At 49.4% G+C, this 17,073-nt stretch overlaps 1 protein-coding gene across 4 annotated transcripts in view; it reads right to left on the bottom strand.

The window, feature by feature from the left end:
* Window positions 1–17,073, bottom strand: part of PACSIN1 (protein kinase C and casein kinase substrate in neurons 1) — a 75,401-nt gene that overhangs the window by 46,253 nt on the left and 12,075 nt on the right. The window contains exons 1-2 of one of the 4 annotated variants that reach the window (XM_030929275.1): window positions 7,732–7,777; window positions 7,583–7,625 (exon numbers count right to left, since the gene is read on the bottom strand). The exons of 1 other annotated variant lie outside the window; for it this stretch is intronic. The gene's annotated coding sequence lies outside the window, so the exon portion shown is untranslated. Of the gene's footprint in view, window positions 1–7,582; window positions 7,669–7,731; window positions 7,855–17,073 lie in introns of those variants that run through there. 2 more of the 4 variants (XM_030929273.1, XM_030929274.1) reach the window with 2 other exon arrangements.

Raw genomic sequence — 17,073 nt, 5'->3', positions numbered from 1 at the left:
TTGATGAGCAAGAGGTAGGGGCATACCATGAAACAAAGAATGGGGGTGGGCACTGGGGAACTGGGCAGAGCAGGTTAACTCTACCAAGGAGCTGGCCTGAGTTGCTTTCTAAATGAAGGGGAGGGTAAGATAGGCCAATAAAACGGACAAGCAGCTAAATTTTGTGTCCTGGACTTGGAATCTACAGCTTGGTTTCAGGGTCAGTTTTACTGATTTCTGTGTGACTTTGCCCAAGTAACTGACCTCAGTTTTGTCTTCTGTCAAAATAGAGCTGATATTCTATCTTCTTGCTGCCTTTAGAGATATTATGAGAACCAAAGGAGCTAAGATGAGAAAAAGTGCATTGGAGGCCATGAAACGCTGGACAGGGCAAGTCAAAGCGGCTGCTTCCTAGTGTCCACAAAAGCCTGACCTCCCAGGCAGCAAAGCTTACCCTTGCTCCCTTCCCACACCTGACAGCTGGAATCCCATGCTGAAAGGAGCTGGACAAGCCTGGGCACTTGAGGATGTTATGATCTCACAATACTTTAATGTGTCTGCCAGGATTTGGTTTGGAAGACCCTTAGGATTAGAATCAGGTAGCCAAGTGAGGGTGGTCCAAGGGCTCCCCATATGTCACATCCTCCTACCCACTGGGGAGCATTGGTTCCCCACCAGGCTGCACAACAGAATCAGTGATGTCTGGACCATCAGGGTGACTAAAATGAAAAGACAGATAATTTCAAGCGTTGGTGAGGATGCAGAGTAATCAGAACTCTCAAACACTGCTGGTGGGATTGTAAAATGGGATCAGCCATGTTGAAAACTATGCAGCAATCTCTATTGAAGTTCAGCACACATACCCCTTAGACCAGCACTTCCACCCTTGGGCTTACATGCAGCAGAAATGAGTGCCCAGGCCACCAAAAGACATGCACATGAATGCTTGCAGCAGCCATATTCATAGTAGCCCCCAAACAATCCACGTGCCCACCAACAGCTGAAAGACTAAGCAGATAAACTGTGTCCAGTGCTATGCCCTGTGCCACCCCAAAGCCCAGCATCAGAGTGAAGACTCTCCATCCCCCAGCTGCAGGGGGGATTTACTGCTGACAATTCTGAGAGTTCTTTTCCAAGAATTCCCCTCCTCTTGCTGGCCCCCTCCCAGGGGCAACTCATATCCAACAAGTGTTTGACCCAGGCCTGGATCCCTTCCTTGATTCAGGACAACTCTGAAGTGCCCTCCCAGCCCCACCACTCCATATGGGATCAACTGAGGCCTGTGTTAAAAGGGCATCTTAGCTCACCCTCTCCCACTCTCTGCCCTGTCCCACTTCCCTATCCTCTTTTCTCATGTGTGTGGTTTTTATTTATTTATAACTTTTATTTTAGATACAGGTACATGTGCAGGTTTGTTACATGGGTATATATTGCACCCAGGTAGTAAGCACAGTATCCAATAGGTAGTTTCATGACCCACAGTTCCCTCCTTCCCTCCTCTAGAAGTCCATGGTATCTACTATTCCCATGTTTATATTCTTGGATGCTCAATGTTTAGCTCCCACTTGTAAGTGAGCATGCACTGTTTGGTTTTCCGTTTATGCATTAATTCACTTAGAATTGTGGCCTCCAGGCCAGGCACAGTGGCTTATGCCTGTAATCCCAGCACTTTGGGAGGCTGAGGCAGGTAGATCACTTGAGGTCAGGAGTTCGAGACCAGCCTGACCAACATGGCGAAACCCCATCTCTACAAAAATACAAAATGAGCCGGGCATGGTGGCACATGCCTGTAATCCCAGCTGGAGGCTGAGGCAGGAGAATCGCTTGGACCCAGGAAGCGGAGGTTGCGGTGAGCTGAGATCAAGCCATTGCACTCCAGCCTGGGCAACAAGAGCAAAACTCTGTCTCAAAATAAATAAAAGTAAATAAAAATTAGCTGGGCATAGTGATGTGTGCCTGTAGCTACAGCTACTGAGGAGGCTGAGCAGGAGAATTGCTTGAACCCAGGAGAAGGAGGTTGCAATGAGCGGAAATTGCACCACTGCACTACAGCCTGGGCAACAGAGTAAGACTCTGTCTCAAAAAAAAAAAAAAAAAAAAGAATTATGGCCTCCAGCTCCATCCATGTTGCTGCAAAGGACATGATTTTATTGTTTTTCATGGTTGCATAATATTCCACAATGACATACCATCTCACACCAGTCAGAATGGCTATAATAAAGGTCAAAAAAGAACAGATGCAGGCAAGGCTGAGGAAAAAAGGGAACACATATACACTGTTGGTGGGAATGTAAATGAGTTCAGCCACTATGGAGAGCAGTTTAGAGATTTCTCAAAGAACTGAAAACAGAATTACCATCTGACCCGCAATCCCATCACTGGGGCATATACCCAGAGAAAAACACATCATTCTACCAAAAAGAACATATATTTGTATGTTCATCTCTACACTAGTCACAATAGCAAAAAAGGGAATCAACGTGGTGGATTAAAGAAAATGTGGTGCATTTACACCATGGAGCACACAGCCCTCTCTTTTTATACGTGGTGTTCCAACGAGCACTTCCCAGCGACCCTCCTGCACACAAGTCTCCAAGTCAGAACCTAACCTACCCCAGTTGGTATCAGGACTGATTCTAGGAAGCAGCCTCTGAACCCTGGGACCCAGAAGCTGGGTCGCCCACTGTCGCTGGTGCTAGGAGAGCTGGCACCCAGCAGGTAGCAGGGAAGAGACCGCACTGCAGGGACAAGAGCTCCCGAATTGGAGAGGCCGGGGGAGTGGTAATTAATTATAAAGTCTATGGAAGGGGATGGCTGTGCTGGGGCCTGCGTGCACTAAAGAAAGACAACGCAAGGCTGAGTGTGACTCAGCACTAATTTAAGGCCAAGTGAGAAAGCCAAGGGCCTCCTTAGCAGCAAATAAATCCTCCTCTCCTGCAGCTGGAGGGGAGGAAAAAGCTGAGGAGCAGGCCAGGGTGTAGTTATGAGTGGAGCGTAAAACAGAAGAAGTTCAGTGCTCAGCCCACGATGAGTCGGCTGCGTCAAGTTCAGAACCTGCTTGGGAAAGAGTGAGGTGCAGACGTGACCCCCGGGGAGCACCCCCCCTGCTTGAAGACTATGCAGATAGGATCAGGGGCTGGCCCAAGGCCGGGGTGGGACATCAAGTGGGATAAAGGAGAGTCAATCCCATAATACGAGGATTAACACCCTGGCAAGAGGGTCTTAACATGCTGCTTGGAGAAAACGAAAGCCCACAGTAGAAGTCGCCAGGGATGCCGTGTCAGGCAGTGGAAGAAAGGATCCAAAGACCTGGAGAAGAGGGCATGCTTGGGTTTCTGCCATGTCTGGCCAGAAACCCACTCACTATCTGTCTTCTGCAGGAAGGTCAGGCAGGCACCTCATTTACCAAGGCCAACAGGAAAGCCCTAAGAAGCCCAGGTGAATGTCCTCTGAAGACCTGCTAGTTGGAGCTGCAGTTACAGAACTGGGTACCCCGACAACAGTGGGGATGACACGATCACGAAGAAAGAGGCCAGGTGGTGGCACCTGGTCATCAGAAGCGCAGGCTTAGGAGTCATCAGGTGGAGGTAGTTACCACCGCTAGCAGCCAGGTCAGAGCTGCCAGACCCGCCAAGCCATGGAAATGGTTCATAGACCCCGTGTCCCAGGGCAAGCCAGATGGGCAGCCAACAAGGACACTGCCCACCCGATGCAATCAAAAGAACCCAAGGACTGGGCATGGTGGCTGACACCTGTAATCCTAGCACTTTGGGAGGCCTAAGTGGGAGGATCCCTTGAGCCTAGGAGTTCAAGATCAGCCTGGGCAACACAGAGAGATCTTGTCTCAAAAAAAAAAAAGTTTTTAAATTAGCCAGGTGTGGTGGTGCATGCATATGGTCCCAGCCACTCAAGAGGCTGGGGCGGGAGGCTCACTTGAACCCAGAGGTCGAGGCTGCAATCAGTGAGCCTTGATCACACTACTGCACTCCAGCCTAGGTGACAGAGTGAGACCCTGTCTCCAAAAAAAAAAAAAAAAAGAGAGAACATCCAAGGCTTGATGATGGGGGTTGAGGGCAGCAACCCAATGAAAAGTCCTGATCCTTTGAGAAGTTTCCAGACCTGAGTAAGGTTTCACATCCAACTGACGGAAGGAGAGACCAGGTCCCCAGAAGGAAGGACCCTGCAACCCTGAATCAGCACATGTGATGATGATTCCATCATCCTTCCCGAGAAGGGCTTACATGCCTTTTACTTGAGTAACCATATGTGCGAGAAAGATGAATACTCAGGCATTTCAAAGACTGTCAGACACAGGGTCCACATGGACATTGGTCTGGGGACCCAAAGAGGCATCATGGCCCCCTGTTAGGGTGGAAGCATATGGGGGCAGGTGATGAGTGGAGTCCTGGCCTGGCTTTGGCTCACAGGGAGTCCAGTGGATCCACAGGACATCCAGTGGTGGTCTCGCTGGTTCCTGAGTGTATAATTGGAATAGACACACATTGCAGAACCCCCACACTGGTGCTTTGGCCCGTGGGGCAAAAGCTACTATGATAGCTCTCGGAAGCCTCTGAAACTGCCTCTGAAATTACCTGCCATCAAAGGAAGTGTGGCTGTGGGTTTTCGACGTCGAACCTGCCGGTCTCACCACACACCGCACCACCTAGCACTGCCGCCGGATGGGGTGATGTAACAGCCCTTTGGATGCAGCTGACCAAGAGCTCTACTGTATAGGATGGTGGCTGTAATTCCTGACAATGTGCTGTATTGTTGAGCATTGCTACAAGAATAGATTTTAAGTGTTCTCACCATAAAAGTATGTGAGGTTATGCATATGTTAATTAGCTTGATTTAGCCATTCCACAATTTCAAAACATCATGTTTCACACCATAAAAATATACTTTTTTTTTTTTGAGACAAACTCTCACTCTATCACCCAGGCTGGAGCGCAGTGGCACCATCTCAGCTCACTGCAACCTCCACCTCCCGGCTCCAGCGATTCTCCTGCCTCAGCCCCCCAAGTAGCTGGAACGACAGGCACACGCCACCACACCTGACTAATTTTTGTATTTTTAGTAGAGACAGGGTTTCACCATGTTGCCCAGGCTGGTCTCGACCTCCTGAGCTCAAGTGATCCGCCTGCCTCGGCCTCCCAAAGTATTAGGATTATGGGTGTGAGCCACTGTGCACAGCCAATACAGACAATTTTTATTTGTCACTTTAAAAAATAATAGGCCAGGTGAGGTGGCTCATGCCTGTAATCCCAGCATTCTGGGAGGTCAAGACGGGAGGATTGCTTGAGCCCAGGAACTCAAGACCAGCCTGGGCAACAAATCAAACAACCAGTCAATCAAATAAATAATAATAAAAAGATGCAGATGAGGTGTCAGCTTGGAGCTGATCCCCTGCAAGGATGGCGAGCTGTCTCCTGGAACACGGCGCACATTGTAATGACTACTGTATGGTGCTGAGTCCCTAATGGGACCAGAATAGATGCATCTAAGAGCTACAGGGTAGAAGTAGGAGGAGCCCCACTCACCACCACACCCAGGGACAACTCTGGGCACTGCAAGGTTAGAAATCCTGGTTCCCAAAGGGGAAATAGTTCCGCCAAGAGACAGCAAGAGTCAGATTAAACTTTCAGCTATAACTACCACCACTTCCCTTCAGGTCCCTTGTGGCAAGAAACCAGCAGGGAAAAAAAAACAACACAGAGTCACCATCCTGGCAGGAATAACTGGCCCTGATCATCCACAGGGGCCTTCTGTAAAAGCCTCACACTGTTTGTACAGCAAGGGCCAGGGAAGAAGAATAGCATTGGCAGCCAGGCAATTCCCTGGGACATCTCTTGGTGTTCCCTTGCCTGGTATTGATGGGAAATGGGCAAGGGCAATGGTCACAGTTTGAGAAGAGCAGGATGGTCAGAGAATCAGACTCCCTCAGACATGAGGGGCCGGGTCCCCTCACAAGGTAAGCCACCTAGACCAACAGAGGTGCTAGCCAAGGTCAGGGTCACTGAAGAGGGAGATTGCAAGTGTCTGTTGTGGACCAGCGTCCTGCTGCAGCAGCAGGACTGTCGCTCGTCTCACTGACCTTCCCCTTATTAGCTTCCCCAGGAAAAGAGACCAACCAGGACCCTGAAGAAGCTGTTCCCAGGTGGGATTATTATAAGGGCTCAGATTTCCAAGTAGCACGAGGGGCAGGCTGCGGTGGGTGCTGTAGGTTTGCCACCTCCTCAGGGTGAGGTGGCTTTTGACCCCAGCTGTTGGGGGTGTTGCCTGCTGATGGCCCACGGCTGAGTCCCTCTCTGGACATTGCCCTGGGCTGAAGGGAGCCACCTCGTCCAAGGTTATGCGTCCTCCCCAGAGACAGCCTGCACTGACCAGTGACTACACTGATCAGTGGCTGCACTGACCAGCTGCACTGACCAGTGACTGGTCAATGCGGGGGTGCAAAGCCCTGGCCCCTTGCCTTAATATGGTATGATGTTCAAGAGTCACCCCAGCTTCAGGGCTCCAAGTGGGGTCAGCTGAGGCCTCTACTGTGACTTCTCCTTCAGCCCAGTCCTCCATCCTTCAATCCTGTTGATTCCAGCAGCAACCTCCTGAATCCAAACCTCCTGCATCCAAACCTCCTGCATCCAAACCTTCAGCTCAGACTATTTTTTCCAGAGACTAGACCTACACCAACTACACAGTGGTGGAGAAGGGCAAACCACTCAGCCCACCGGAGCACGGCGGACTCTCACAGATGGCGCACTGAGCGCCAAACAGCACATTCCACGTGATTCCATGTCTATGAAGTTCCAGAACAGGCAATCCTGATCCTGACAGGAGAGTGGTTACCAGGGGCAGACGTGAACTGGGAAGGGGCAGGAGGGAACCTTCCGGGATGTGGGATCCTGTTCTGTGTAGTGGCTCATGTTCACTGACATGCACTTTGTACTTTAATTAATTGATTAACTGATTGATTGATCGAGACAGGGTCTCACTCCATCGTCCAGGCTGGAGTACAGTGGTGCAATCATAGCTCACTGCAGCTTCAACCTCCCTGGGCTTAGCTGATCCTCCCACCTCAGCCTCCTAAGCAGCTGGGATTACAGGCGCACACACCCAGCTAATTTTTTTTTTTTTTTTTTTTTTTGGGTAGAGACCAGTGCCGTGTTGCCCACACTGGTCTGAAACTCCTGAGTTCAAGTAATTTGCCTGCCTCAGCCTCCCAAGGTGCTGGGATTACAGGCGTGAGCCACCACACCCAGCTATATCTCAATTTAAAAAATACCAATGCCCAGGCCCCAGCCCAGTTAAATCAGAGAAGTCTAATGTGTGGCCAGAGTCCAGAAGACCCTAGGCTGGGGTCTGCTGCAGCGGAGAGAGGCGCTGTCCTGACATGCAGAGCAGCTGTACCGAGGCTCCAAGGCAGGGGGAGAGAGAGGGGCCCATGGAGCAGGGCCCCGGGAAGGCAGCCTTACACGGCTGACAGGGTAGCAGTGGGTACAGAGTGGCCCAGGTGTGTTGTGCCCATAGAGCTTAGGGGAGGGAGGAAAAGGACCAGCAATGGCAACGTCACCTTCTCGCTGTCTGGCCTTGGGATATCACTTACCCTGTCTGGACCCCAGTGTCCTCCCAGCTGGTGCAGCACTGGACTGGAATGGGAGGCGGGAGGGACAGGGTCTAGTCGAATCCCAGTTCCATACCCCATGCCCTCCAGGCCCCGTTCAGACCTCAATCCTGCCCTAGCTGGCAACTTACCTGGCCCCCTTCCTGTTTTTTCATCTGCAAAGCGGGGGTGATGGCGCCTACTTCACCCGGTGGCTGTGAGAACGGCATTGGAGACAAATATTTTACAACACCTCCTCCTCCCTCCCCCTCAGCTGACAGCTGTGCCGCTTATTTCTCTGAGAAAAAGAGAGGCACCTAGAGACACTGCGGCCCCACACCCACTCACTCCACCCCTAGGCCCTGCCGCCCTCCCCATGGGTTCCCAGGCCCCCTGTCCCTCCACCCCTCACCCCTTAGGCTGCGCACTCCTGCTGCCGGGCTGGGATGTGCTCTCCCCTCTCCCCAATGATCCGTTTTCCCTCACATAGAATCTTTCCCATCCAGAGAGAATCATGCTGTTGTTTCTCTCATTTAAGAGAAAGTCAAAAGGGCCCCCTAGACCGCCCAGTGCCCCCCACGTTGTGGGCCCATGTGTCTCCTCCCTCCGGTGGCAGAGGATACTCCTGGAAAGGCCTGCCCATCCTCTCCATCTCCACTCCCTCCGACGCCTTTCCAGTCGACCTCTGGCCCTCACCAGCCACTGCTGACCCCCATGGCCAGTCTCCAGTCCTCCTCCTTGGCAGCACGCTGTCCGCCCTGGCACCCGTGCCTCCGGGCTCCTCAGACACCATACTCCCACTCTGTGTTACACCTCCGTCTCCCTGAGTGGGTCCTCACATGGCCAGGACTCAGGCCTGGGGCCTCTTCTCTTCTCCACTCATGTCTGCTCCCTCTGGGATCTCATCAGAGCAGTGGCCTTAGATCTCCCTGAACTCCAGCCTCACACATCCACCCACCTCCTCAACGGCCCCACTTGGATGTAGGTACAGGCCAACTTAACATGTCCCCATATGACAGCCCCCAGCCTGTTCCAACGCTGGCCTTTGCCATCTCAGGACACAACACCATTGTTCACCCAAGAACTTAGGAATCTCCCTCACCCTACACCCCGCTGACTCTCCCTTCAAAATATATGCAGAATCCAGCCACCTCTCACCTGTCGGCCACAGATGCCAGGGTCTGCCCCAGCCCCCTCTCCCACCTGGAGGGCTATGTGGCCTTCTAATGAGCCCCCCTGCTTCTACCCTCGCCCCCTACTGTCTATCTGCCAGACGGCAGCTGCAGTCATCTTTTTAAAACATAAATAATGTCACTAAAGTTGATATACAATCCCCCACTGCTAAATTTGACTGGCTTTTTTAAAATTGAAAAATAAAAACACAAATATAATTTTGACACATCACACCCCTGCCGAAACCCTCCAGCGAGTGACTCACCCATCTGAGAACAGGTTGGCTGTGCCTCCGGGCCCCAACCTGTTGACTCATCCTCACCTCCCCCACTCCCCACGACCACTCTCCACACCTCACTCCACCCCAGACACCCTGTGCTTCCTCTTCCCTGCCTCGGAGCTAGCACCTGCGGCTTCCTGTCCCGAGATCCTCCTCCCTTGATATCTGCAGGGCACATTTCCTTGCTTTAAGTCTCTGATTCATGATCCTGGCCCCCACTTTTGCCCCATCCAGAACAGCCAGCCCATGCCCCACACCCCTTACTTAAACCCTTATCCTGCTTTATTTTCCTTTGTAATACTTGTCACTTCCTAATATATTTGTGTGTGTATGTGGATACATATATTTTTTAATTAATAGATTTTATTTTTTAGAGCAGTTTTAGGCTCATAGAAAAACTGACTAGAAAGTACAGAGAGTTCCCATACACCCCCTCCCACCCACACAGTAGCCACCCTTACTGTCCATACCGTGCATCTGTGTGGTACATTTGTTAGGACTGATGAACCTACATTGACACATCATTATCACCCAGAGTCCATAGTTTACATTAGGGTTCACTCTTGGTGATGTGTATTCTATAGGTTTTGACTCATGTTGATGACAGGTATCTACCACTGTAGTATCATACAGAAAAGTTGCCCTGCCCTAAAAATCCTCTGTGCTTTCTACCTATTTATCACTCCCTGCCCCACCCCAATCTCTGATAACCACTGATCTTTTTACTATCTCCATAGTTTTTCCTTTTCCAGAATGTCACCTAGTTGGAATCACACAGTATGTGGCCTTTTCATGTTGGCTTCTTTCTTTCTTTTTTTTTTTTTTTTTTTTTTTTTTTTTTTTGAGACGGAGTCTTGCTCTGCTGCCCAGGCTGGAGTACAGTGGCCGGCTCTCAGCTCACTGCAAGCTCCGCCTCCCGGGTTCACGCCATTCTCCTGTCTCAGCCTCCCGAGTAGCTGGGACTACAGGCGCCCGCCTCGTCGCCCGGCTAGTTTTTTGTATTTTTTAGTAGAGACGGGGTTTCACCGTATTAGCCAGGATGGTCTCGATCTCCTGACCTCATGATCCGCCCGTCTCGGCCTCCCAAAGTGCTGGGATTACAGGCTTGAGCCACCGCGCCCGGCCTGGCTTCTTTCACTTAGTAAAACGCATTTAAGGTTCCTCCTTGTCTTTTCGTGGCTTGATAGCTCATTTATTTTGAACACTGAATAATATTCCATTGCCAGGATGTGCCACAGTTTATATAACCATTCGCCTACTGAAGGACATCTTGATTGCTTCTAAATGTTGGCAATGAAATGTCTTGACATTCACAGGACACAGCAGCATGATAAAGGCCCTGATGGGCTGGACGCGGTAGCTCACGCCTGTAATCCCAGCACTTTGGGAGGCTGTGGCGGGTGGATCACGAGGTCAGGAGTTCAAGGCCAGCCAGACCAAGATGGTGAAACCCCGTCTCTACTAAAAATACAAAAGTTAGCCAGGCACGGTGGCAGGTGCCTATTATCCCAGCTACTCGGGAGGCTGAAGCAGGAGAATCGCTTGAACCAGGAAGGCAGAGCTTGCAGTGAGGTGAGAATGTGCCACTGCACTCTAGCCTGCGCGACAGAGCAAGACTTCATCTCAAAAAAAAAAAAAAAAAAAAAAGGCCCTGATGAGGCCTGCACTGAAGAGCACCCTTTACCTGGGTTGAACCTAAAAGTAAATTTCCCAAATTTGACCATGGACAATCTGTCCAGGTGCTACCTCCCACCTCCTGGGTGCCACAGGAGCTCACACTAGGATGACAAGTCCCCTCTCTCAGCTGGGGCAGCCCATAAAGTCCTTGAAGGGGCTGAGCACAGTGGCTCATGCCTGTAATCCCAACACTTTGGGAGGCCGAGGCAGGTGGATCATCTGAGGTTGAGAGTTCGAGACCAGCCTGACCAAAATGGAGAAACCCCATCGCTACTAAAAATACAAAATTAGCCTGGCATGGTGGCACATGCCTGTAATCTCAGCTACTCGGGAGGCTGAGGCAGGAGAATCGCTTGAACCCAGGAGGCGGAGGTTGCAGTGAGCCGAGATCGCACCATTGCACTCCAGACTGGGCGACAGGAGTGAAGCTCCGTCTCAAAAAAAAAAAAAGAAAAAAGTCCCTGAAGGAGAAAGACTGTGGCTAAGAGCCACAGAGCAGGGCACCAGAACCCACGTAAAGGGAGCAGTGGAATTTGGAGGATTGGAGCACATGTGCCCAGCTGGGGTGAGGACCCCTAGAGGAGCAGTAGGAACTAAACTGAGACCCAACTCTGGTGCCTACAGGCTACGTGGCCCTGCGCAAGCCACTCCCCTCCTCCGTCCTGCAGCATTACTGTAAGATGAAGGGGCTGGGCAAGGTTGGTTCTACAGCCCAGGGCCCTTTGTCCAGAGCTTCAGAGGTTATTGGATGGGGCCTTAGGTTGACTTCTAGAATTCAAAAAGTCTGGGTCGGGTGTGGTAGCTCACGCCTGTAATCCCAGCACTTTGGGAGGCCAATGTGGGCAGATCACTTGAGCCCAGGAGTTCGAGATCAGCCTGGATAACATGGCAAAACTCCGTATCTACTGAAAATGCAAAACATTAGCCAGGTGTGGTTGCTTACACCTGTAGTCCCAGCTACTTGGGAGGCTGAGGTGGGAGGATCGCTTGAACCCAGGAAGTCGAGGCTGCAGTAAGCCATGATCGTGCCACTGCACTCCAGCCTGGGCAACAAGAGTGAGACCCTGTCTCAAAAAAAAAAAAAAAGGTTAAACACGGAGTTGGCCGGGCACCGTGGCTCACAACTGTAATCCCAGCACTGTGGGAGTGGGAGGCCAAAGTGGGCAGACCACCTGAGATCAGGAGTTCAAGACCAGCCTGGCCAACATGGCAAAACCCTGTCTCTACCACAAAATACAAAAATTAGCTGGGCATGGTGGCAGGCGCATGTAATCCCAGCTACTCAGGAGGCTGAGGTAAGGAGAATTAATTGAACCCGGGAGGCAAGAGAAGGTTGCAGTGAGCCGATATCATGACATTGCACTCCAGCCTAGGCAACAGAGTGAGACTCCATCTCAAACAAAAAAACCAAAAAAACAAAAACATCGAGTTACCCCATACGACCCAGCAATTCTGCTCCTAGGTATATATCCAAGAGAAATGAAAACATATGTTCACACAAAACATGCATATAAATGCTCTTAGATGCATTATTCATAAAAACCAAAAAGTGGAAACAACTCAAATGTCCATCAATGGATGAACGGATAAACAAAATGTAGTATATTCACACAAGGCAATAGGATTCAACCATGAAAAGGAACGCAGTAGTTACATGCTACAAAGGGGGATGACCCTTAGAAACATTATACTAAGTGAAAGAAACCAAGGCCAGGCGCGGTGGCTCACGCCTGCAATCCCAGCACTTTGGGAGGCCGAGGCAGGCAGATCACCTGAGGTCAGGAGTTTAAGACTAGCCTGCCCAACATGGTGAAACCCCATGTCTACTAAAAATACAAAAATTTGCCAGGCAGGGTGGCACATGCCTGTAATCCCAGCTACTTGGGAGGCTGAGGCAGGAGAATCTCTGGAACCCGGGAGGTGGAGAGATGGCAGTGAGCTGAGATTACGTCACTGCACTCCAGCCTGGGCAACAGAGCAAGACTCCTCAAAAACACAAAAACATAGGCCAGGCATGGTGGCTCATGCCTGTAACCCCAGCACTTTGGGAGGCCAAGGTGGGCAGATCACCTGAGGTTGGGAGTTCGAGACCATCCTGACCAACCTGGAGAAACCCCATCTCTACTAAAAATACAAAATTGGCCAGGTGTGGTGGTGCATGCCTGTAATCCCAGTTACTCGGGAGGCTGAGGCAGGAGAATCGCTTGAATCCAGGAGGTGGAGGTTGCGGTGAGCCGAGATCACACCATTGCACTCGAGCCTGGGCAACAAGAGCGAAATTCCGTCTCAAAACAAACAAACAAATGAAAAAAGAAGCCAGTGACAAAAGGCTCATATGATTCAATTTATGTGAATCTTCCAGAATAAGCAAATTTATAGAGACAGAAAGTTGTTTGGTGGTTTCCTGAGCTGAGGGAGGGGGAATTAGGAAGTAGCTGTTAATGGATATGGAGTTTCTTTTCGGAGTTATGGAATATTCTGGAATTAGATAGTGGTTACCCAACTTTGTAAATATACTAAAAGCCACTGAAGTGTACATTTGAAAAGGGTAAATATTATGGTATATGAATCATATTTCAATAAAAAATGTGTTTATATAAAAGATCCACAGCTCCTTGGAGAGCTGGCTGAGTCTAGCTCTGAGGAACATGGAACATCTTCACACCAGAAAGCACGGGCATTTTCAAAGACTGGTGTTAACGTATGAAAAGGATGTCAGAAGCCGGGCGCAGTGGCTTGCGCATGTAATCCCAGTACTTTGGGAAGCCAAGGTGGCTGGATCATTTGAGATCAGGAGTTTGAGACCACCCTGGCCAACATGGTGAAATCCCATCTAAAGATACTGAAGATACAAAAATTAGCCAGGCATGGTGACGCACACCTGCAGCCCCAGCTACTCGGGGGGCTGAGGCAGAAGAATCACTTGAACCCAGGGAGGTGGAGGTTGCAGTGAGCCGAGATCACACCTACTGCACTCCAGCCTGGGCAACAGAGTGAGAACTTGTCTAAAAACAAAGAAAAGAAAGAAAGAAAATGATGTCAGAGTCCACTTGAAGAAGTTCCCACTGGCCAAAGATGAGACAATTTGAGCATTACTGAGAATAATGACTGCAAGTGCTAAAATACATCAAATTTATAAAAATCCATAATGATAATGAAAACCAAATTCTAAAAAAAAAGAAAAAAAGTCTGCTAGTAACCACATATCTGCAAGAATGTGGGCCACTGGATTCTGCACTTACTGGTTTGTGTAGGTGTGATTTGGTACAAGCACTCTGGAAAACAGTTTCACATTATCTATAAGGTTGAAAATCGCATACCCCATGACCTAGTGATTCCATTCCTTTGCATAAACCCTGGAGAACTGCATGCATATATTTACCTGGGGATATGTATAGAGCAGAATTTTTTTTTTTAAGTACTTTTTATTTTATCCCTTCATGGAAGCCAGCAGAACTTTTCCTAGTAGACAGAAATCAGAAAAAAACCCTGATGTCTGTAAACAGACTAGACTGGTATATCATGGTTTATTCACATATTAGAAACTATTATATATAAGGAAAAATGAGATGCCAGGTACAGTGGTTCATGCCTGTAATCCCAGGACTTTGGGAGGCCGAGGTGGGCAGATTGCTTGAGCCCAGGAGTTGAAGACCAGCCTGGGCAACATGGGGAGAGTCCCATCTCTACAAAAAAATTTTTAAATTACCTGGGTGTGGTGGTGCACACCTGTGGTCCCAGCCACTTGAGAGGCTGAGGTGGCAGAGGTTTTGAGCCTGGGAGGCAGAGGTTACATTGAGCAGTGATGGCACCACTACACTCCAGCCTGGGTGACAGAGTGAGAGCCTTTCTCAAAAAAAAAAAAAGAAAAGAAAAGAAAAGAAAAGAAAATGAAAGGACTGATGCTACAAATAACAACCCAGATGCCTGGTAAAAAGAAAATGTTAGTTTAAAAAAAGAACAAACTTTAGATTCCAGGAGTGGAGGCTCATGCCTGTAATCCCAGCACTTTGGGAGGCTGAGGTGGGTGGATCACCTGAGGTCAGGAGTTCGAGACTAGCCTGGCTAACATGGTGAAACCCCATCTCCATTAAAAATACAAAAATTAGCTGGGCGTGGTGGCATGTGCCTGTGGTCCCAGCTACTATAGAGGCTGAGGCAAGAGAATCACTTGGTCCCAGGAGGCGAAGGTTTCAGTGAGCTGAGATTGCACCACTGCACGCCAGCCTGGGTGACAGAGCAAGACTCTGTCTCAAAAAGTAACAATAATAATAATAATAAAATCAAAAATAAAATAAAAAAGAACAGACTTTAACGAACACATAATTCATTACTTAAAATTTAAAAAGACCAAGTGTGGTGGCTCATGCCTGTAATCCCAGCACTTTGAGAGGCTGAAGCAGGAGGATCACTTGAGCCCAGGAGTTCAAGGCCAGCCTGGGCAACAGAGGGAATCCCCATGTCTCTAAAAAAATAAAAATAAAAATAAATTAAAAAGACAGCTGGGCATGGTGGTGCACTCCTGTGGCGCCAGCTTCTCAGAAGGCTGAGGTGGGAGGATTGCTTGAGCCCAGGAGCTTGAGCCTAAATGGGCCAAGATCATGCTACTGTGCTCCAGCCTGAGCAAGACTCTGTTTCAAAAAAGAAAGAAAGAAAGAAAAATCAGAAAATTCAAAAAGAAACAGAACTCTTTGGTTTTGGATGCATACTTACGTGATAAAACCAAAAACAAAGCAGTGAATAACCCTAACTATCTAGAATGGCGGATTCCAATTGGGGAGGGAGAGGCTTGTGATGGGAACGGGTCTGAGGGGGTCCTTCGGTGCTGTGACAATGTTCTGATTTGTTTTACCTACATGATGGAGACACTGGCTTTATATTAAATTTGTTAAAAATGTTGCTGTGGTTTGAGTGTGTCCCCTTCAAAACACATGTTGAAATTTGATTCCCAATGTGGCTGTGTTGGGAGGCAGGGCCTAGTGAGAGGTGTTTGGATTACAAGGCACTGCCCTCATGACTAGATTAATGCCACCTTGTGGGAGCGCTGTGGGAACGGATTAGTTCCCATGAGAGCACGCTGTTATAAAGTGAGCCTAGCCTCTCGTCTGTGTCTCTTTTGCATTCGCCCACTGTCGCTCTGGCACCTGCTCCTGTCATATTAGAATGCAGCCAGGTGGTCCTCACTAGAAGTCACGCAGACCCGACGCCATGCTGCTTGGACTTCTCAGCCTTCAGAATTGTGAGCCAAATAAGTTCCTTGTCCTTTTAAATTACCGAGGCTCATGTATTCTGTTATAGCAACACAAAAAAGACTAAGACAAATGTACAACCTATTTTATATATGTTTATATTTTTAAAAAGGAAAAAATATTCATTGGTCACCATTGGAGGTTGCTATAGCACCAACTCATTTCTTTAAAAATGGATAAATAGGCTGAGTGCGGTGACTGACACCTGTAATTCCAGCACTTTGGGAGGCCAAGGTGGGCGGATCACAAGGTCAGGAGTTCGAGACCAGCCTGACCAACATAGTGAAACCCCATCTTTGCTAAACACACAAAAATTAGCCAGGAGTGGTGGCGCGTGCCTGCAATTCCAGCTACTCAGAAGCCTGAGGCAGGAGAATCACTTGAACCCAGGAGGCGGATGTTGCAGTGAACTGAGATGGCGCCACTGCACTCCAGCCTAGGTGACAGAGCGAGACTCCTTCTCAAAAAAAAAAAAAAAAAAAAAAAAAAGATAAATAGGCTCAGTGTGGTGGCTCACGCCTGTAATCCCAGCACTTTGGGGGAGGCTGAGGCAGGTGGATCACGAGGTCAAGAGTTCAAGACCATCGTGGCCAACATAGTGAAACCCCGTCTCTACTAAAAATACAAAAAATTAGCCAGTCACAGTGGCATGCACCTGTAGTCCCAGCTACTCGGGAGGCTGAGGTAGAAGAATCACTGGAACTAATCACTGGAACTCGGGAGCCGGAGGTTGCAGTGAGCCAAGATCACGCCACTGCACTCCAACCTGGGCAACAGAGCGAGACTTTGCCTCAAAAAAAAAAGTATAAAGGGGCCCGGCTTGGTGGCTCATGCCTACAATCCTAGCACTTTGGGAGGCTGAGGCGGGAGGATTACTTGGGACCAGGAGTTCAAGACCAGCCTGGGCAACATGGGGAGACCCTGTCTCTACAAAAAAAATAAATAAATAGCCAGGCTTGGTGGCACAGAGCTGTAGTCCCAGCTACTGGGGAGGCTGAGTTGTGAGGATCACTGAAGCCCAGGAGGTTGAGGCTGTAGTAAGCCAAGATCATGCCACTGCTCTCCAGCCTGGCCAACAGAGTGAGACCCTGTCTCAAAAAGCAAACAAAAAAAAA

The sequence above is a fragment of the Rhinopithecus roxellana genome, chromosome 4 (genome assembly GCF_007565055.1).
Source record: "Rhinopithecus roxellana isolate Shanxi Qingling chromosome 4, ASM756505v1, whole genome shotgun sequence".
Lineage (NCBI taxonomy): Eukaryota > Metazoa > Chordata > Mammalia > Primates > Cercopithecidae > Rhinopithecus > Rhinopithecus roxellana.
This window is presented reverse-complemented; position numbering and strand designations above follow the sequence as displayed.